This window comes from Glycine soja, chromosome 20 (assembly GCF_004193775.1).
Source record: "Glycine soja cultivar W05 chromosome 20, ASM419377v2, whole genome shotgun sequence".
Classification (NCBI taxonomy): domain Eukaryota; kingdom Viridiplantae; phylum Streptophyta; class Magnoliopsida; order Fabales; family Fabaceae; genus Glycine; species Glycine soja.
In genome coordinates, this window is record NC_041021.1 from 26,201,872 (window position 1) to 26,208,126 (window position 6,255).

Below are 6,255 nucleotides of genomic sequence, written 5' to 3' on the forward strand. Positions count from 1 at the left end.
ATCAAATGCTTGAGCACTTGGCAGGTAAGTCCCATTACTGTTTTCTTGATGGTTTTTCTGGTTATCTACAAATTCATATTGCTCCTGAGGATCAAGAAAAGACCACATTCATTTGTCCCTTTGGCACTTTTGCCTATAGGAGGATGCCCTTTGGCCTATGCAATGCCCCTGGTACCTTCCAGCGGTGTATGCTTAACATTTTCAGTGATTTTTTAGAGAGTTGCATAAAGGTGTTTATGGATCCTTTTTTGATACATGTTTGGATAGTCTGGATAGAGTTCTTAGTAGATGCATTGAAACTAACCTTGTGCTGAATTTTGAAAAATGTCACTTCATGATAGAACAAGGTATAGTTTTAGGGCATATAATTTCCAATAAGGGCGTAGAGGTAGACCCTACAAAAATAAATGTTATTTCACAATTTCCTTACCCCTCTTGCGTGCAAGAGGTTCATTCTTTTCTTGGTCATGCAGGGTTTTGTAGGCGCTTTATCAAGGATTTTAGCAAGGTGGCCCTTCCACTATCCAATCTGCTGCAAAAGGAGATGGAGTTTGATTTTGATGACCGGTGCAAAGAGGCCTTTGATTTCCTCAAGTGTGCGGTGACTACCACCCCTATCATTCAGGCACCTGATTGGACAGTCCCATTTGAGCTAATCTGCGATGCATCTAATTACGCATTGGGGGCTGTCCTTGCTCAAAAGATTAATAAGCTGCCGTGAGTGATCTACTACGCCTCCAGAACTTTGGATGCTGCTCAAGCAAATTACACTACCACAGAGAAGGAGCTATTAGCGATAGTTTTTGCTCTTGAGAAATTTCGTTCATATTTGCTTGGTACTCATGTTATCGTTTATACTGACCATGCAGCTCTGAAGTACCTATTGAAGAAGGCTGAATCAAAGCCTAGATTGATCAGGTGGATGCTTTGGCTCCAAGAGTTTGATTTGGAGATCCGTGATCGGAGTGGTGCACAGAACCTCATGGCTGACCATCTGAGTAGGATTGAGCATGCGTCTAAGGACTCACCCATTCGAGATGATTTTTCGGATGACCATTTGTACATTCTGTATAGTATTTCTGATTCCTTCCCCACTCCCTGGTTTGATAATATTGTGAATTTTTTGGTTGCTTTTGTTTTTCCTCCCTTAGCATCTAAAGCTCAAAATGATAAAATTAAGGGTGATGCTAAGCATTATATTTGGGATGACCCCTATTTGTGGAAGTTGTGCAGTGACCAGGCTATTAGGAGATGCATTCCAGACCATGAGATTGACTCAGTCCTGCAATTCTGTCATTCTTCCGCACTAGGTGGCCATCTTGGCATACAGAGGATAGCTCGCAAGGTGCTTGACTGCGGTTTCTATTGGCCCACCATCTTCAAGGATGCATGGAGAATTTGTAGCACTTGTGAGCCTTGTTAGAGAGCAGGCGGCTCACCTTCATGGAGACAACAAATGCCTCAACAACCCATGTTATTCTGTGAGGTGTTTGATGTCTGGGGTATAGATTTTATGGGGCCTTTCCCTGTCTCTTTTGGTTTTGTTTATATTCTCCTTGTTGTTGATTATGTTTCAAAATGGGTGGAAGCCAAACCCACCAGAACTAACGATGCTAAGGTTGTTGTGGATTTTGTTAGATCTAATCTGTTTTGTAGGTTTGGAGTCCCTAGAGCCATCGTTAGTGATCAAGGCACCCATTTTTGTAACAGATCCATGTATGCCTTTCTTAAAAAGTATGGGGTCGTGCACAAAATTTCCACACCATACCATCCCCAAACTAACGGGCAGGTTGAGATTTCAAACAGGGAGATAAAAAGGATCTTGGAGAAGATTGTGCAGCCGAACAGAAAGGATTGGAGCACCAGGCTAGATGATGCTTTTTGGGCGCATAGGACTGCCTACAAAGCACCCATAGGAATGTCTCCTTATCGGGTTATCTTTGGCAAGGCATGCCATCTTCCTATAGAGATAGAGCATAAAGACTACTGGGCTGTAAAGACTTGCAACTTCTCTATGGACCAGGTTGGAGAGGAAATGAAGTTGCAACTAAGTGAACTAGATGAGATCCGTTTAGAAGCCTATGAGAATTCCAAATTCTACAAGGAGAAGACCAAGAAGTTCCATGACAGCTTGATAGCTAAGAAGGACTTTGTGGTTGGACAAAAAGTTTTATTGTATAACTCTAGGCTCGGACTCATGAGTGCTAAGTTGAGGTCAAAGTGGATTGGTCCTTTTGTGGTGACTAATGTTTTTCCTTATGGTACAATTGAGATCAAAAGTGAATCCACAGATACAAGCTTCAAGGTCAATGGACACCAGCTGAAACCATTCCTCACAAATCCCTCCTTAGTGGATGTAGTGGTGGAGGAGACCTCCTTAATTCACCCTACGTCTCTTCCGCCATGACTTAGGGAGTTTTCTTTCTTCTCTCTCCTTCTTTACTTTTATTGATCTTATGATTGTGCTACATTGAGGACAATGTGTTGTTTAAGTGTGAGGGAGGGGGGGGGGGGGAGATTGTTCTTTAATTTTGTTGGGTATTCTAGTTTAATTTTATTAGGTTTTCTAGTTTAAGTTTGTTAGGTTCTAGGTTAATTTTTTTATTTTGGTTTTATGTTTGTGTACAACATTGCATGTTCCTCTTTGAATTTTGGGTTATGTACAGGTAATGGGTAATTGTTTTTGAAATAGGAGTTTCTTGGCATTTTGTGAATTGAAACCCTTGTTTTTCTCTACATGTCAAGTAAGTTTTGAAGGTTCGAATTGAAAGTGATAGATTTACCCTTGGTGAGAATTTGAGCCATCATCATCTATTTTATTCGGTGTGTTTTGCCCCATTGATTGCTTGCACAATAGCCTTGGCTTGACTCTTGTTGATACTTCTTGCTTCACATGCATGTTGGGAGATGATTTAGGCATTTTATTCTTATAAGCCTCTAGCCAAATGAGCCTACCTTGAATTAATTCCTTTGATAGCCCCTTTGAGCCTATGTTCCCCTTTCTTTGTTTTGAGCTCATTACAAGCCTTAAGTGAAAAACCATGATTTCACCCTACCCTTAAGGAATTTTGGAGCTTTGGAATTGTTTTGGGAATAAGTGTGAGAGGGGGGGGGGTATGTTTCATTGGATGATATGTTTTTGTTGGCCATGCTTGATGATGTATTTTGGCCATGCTTGATGTATATACATATATTGCCTAATCGTTGCTTTATTTTTCAAATGCTTTCAATTGCTACTGTTCACGTTAAAAAAAAAATCAAAAAAAAAAAGAAAAAGAATGAAGTTGAATAAATGAGGTCTTGGTTTGAAGACTTGGATTGGTTTAAGGACTTGGTTGATTTTGTTTTGGGGTTTACTACTTTTTCTTACTTCCCACTTATTCCCCATTGCTCCTCTATTCCTTTGGGTTTTAGCTACTATCCCATACTTTCATCTACCTTGTCCTTGGCCCCATTACAACCTTAAAAGACCTTTTGATCCTCATGTGCATGTGTTTGTGATGTGGTTGTCAATTTTAGAGTCTTGCCAAGTCTATGTGGTGTTTGTTTTCATGGGTGCTTTGAGATTAAATAGTAGTCTAGACACTTGAGAGATAAAGTGCATATCTTGTGAGGCTTTATCACTTTTCATTCTTGAGTTGATTGACTATCTGTCATGCTTGAGATACTTGGATGATTTTCATGACGGCCTTGATTCTTTAACTCTTTACGTGTTGGATGTTACCCATTCTTTTCATTCCTTGAGATTCATTGAGAAATATGTAATTGTTGTTGTGTCTGTTTCTCTTTAATGTCTTTGGATTTGTCCCTTGCTTTGTTTTTTTTTTTATTTTGCCCAGGAGTGCAAAAAGCTAAGTGTGAGGGGATTTGATGTGTCATCATTTTCTCTTATTTCTTAACCCTTTTTGTCACCATTTTAATTACTGATTAGCCTTAATTGTCAAATTAATTATGTAGTTTTATCATTTGGGCCTATTGGACTAATTTTGTATTTTTAATTTAATTTCAGGAGAATTATAAGCAATTGGGATTGAATCCAGGATTGGGCTTGGACTTGAAGAGAGCAGACTATTTTATTCTACCAAATCTTATCTTATCTAGATTTTATCTCATCTAGATATTATTTCATCTAGATTTTATCTTATCATATCTAGATTTTATCTCATCTAGATATTATTTCATCTAGATCTTATCTTATCTAGACTTTATTTCATCTAGATATTATTTCATCTAGATTTTGTCTTATCTAGATTTTATTTTATTTATGGGCTTGGACTTAAAACAAATTTGTAAGCTTTGGGGTTGAGAACTATATAACAGCACCAAGGTTCTAGTTTCAGGCTCTCTCTCTCCTTTTTTGTTTTTAGTTTTAGGCTTCTCTTCTTTTATACACTTTTTCATTTTAGAGAGAAAGAATAAATTTAAGTTTTGCGATTCCAGTTTTTACTATTCATGTAGCAATAAAATTTCGTTTGCTGCTTCAATATGCAATTTTGTTCTCTACTGATTAATGGAAGACTAAGTCTCCAGCGTTGTTTTCTCTTGAGGATCAAACACAACTGTCTTTGAGGTTCTATTATTACTATTAAATTCTGATCAATTTCTCTTCTTCACCAATTATTCTGTATTTGTTGCTATTGATCCATGCATGCTTAGTGCTTGATTAATTGTCTCTGTGCTTAATTTACGTTCATGCTTAATGATCGTTCATGATTAATTGGTGTATGTGTTGCTTAATCACATAATGAATGCCTTATGTTAAATTTCGCTTAGTAATTTAATTTAGGGTTAGATTAAGTGGTTGAACTGATAAAGGATAATTTCTTGTGACCTAGGATAAGAGACTTGCTTGTGAATCAAGGGGAAACAACGTGTTTTAATTCTGATATTTTTTTTTGCTCGTTGTTTAATTTACAAAGACAAACAACCCCCCCCCCCCCAATTCATTACTATTTTATTACTATCTGTTATGGACGTTTGGTTGACCATTGTTTATTGGGAGACGACCTAGGATCACTTCCTAGATACTGCATTTTTAATGTTTATTTGATTCGGGTACGATCTCGATCAATGTCAAACTTAAGAAAGTTTTCCAACACTTTAGTGTCAAACACAAAGTAGCTTCACCTTGCCATCCCTAGATGATGTGATCCTTACTAGAAGCGGATCGCTTGATACAGGTTACAGAATTTTGGATGATGCCACTTCCAGTGAAGGAAGATAAGTCAGGGTAGACACCATAAGGATTACCTTGATAGGTCTGAGATTGGTTCAACAAGGAATCCAGAGAGAAGCTTTCACAAAATTTTATCAAATACCAAAAGTTTCTTCTATTGAAAACGAAATCAATACATATAGTGTATCTGGACAAAAAAATAGTAATAGACATGAGCCTTCAAAATAGTTTGGGCCAAAATTACAACGAGAAAAATTATAAATAAAAAAAGAACATATTTGGCATGGGCCTTCAAATTAGTATGGGCCTTCAGCAACAATTGATATTCTTGGTAGTACCTCTGCCTATGGGCCTTCATCCTTCTCCACTTGGGCCTTGTTAAGTGTGCCTACTACCATTTGTTGGATGGTATCCACTGACTGTTGGGTCCTACTCCTAGTCATAGATCCTAGTATTTGGGCAGTTTTTGGATTCTCATCACTAGACCAACGAGCAAGCTGAAGTTTCTAACAAGAAAATCAAGAAGATCCTGGAGAAAATTGTTGCCCAATCAAGGAAGGATTGGTCTTAAAAACTAGATGAAGCTCTATGGGCATATAGAACAACATACAAACCTCCTACAGGACTTACTTACTTCCAATTGGTCTCAGCAAATCTTTGTACTTACCTATTGAGTTGGAGCGCAAAGCCTATTGGGCATTGAGGTTTCTGAATTTTGATATAAATGCAATTGATGAACATACGAAGCTCCAACTTCATGAATTGGAGGAATTGAGTTTTCAAACTTGTGAAAATTCCAAGCTTTACGAGTTTTCAAACTTATAAAAAGCTTTTGAAAAGGAATTTTAGCTTGGACAACAGGTTTTATTATTTAATTCTAGATTGAGATTGTTTCTAGGTAAGCCGGAATCTATGTGGTATGGAACACTCATCATCAATTTCGTCAAGCCACATGGAGCTATGGTATTGGATGATCTAGCCACAAAGATGACATGGATTGTGAATGGCAGCAGGATCAAACACTACTTGGGTGGTGATGTTGAGAGCCTTACCACTATTGTCCAATTGAAGGAGTCTAA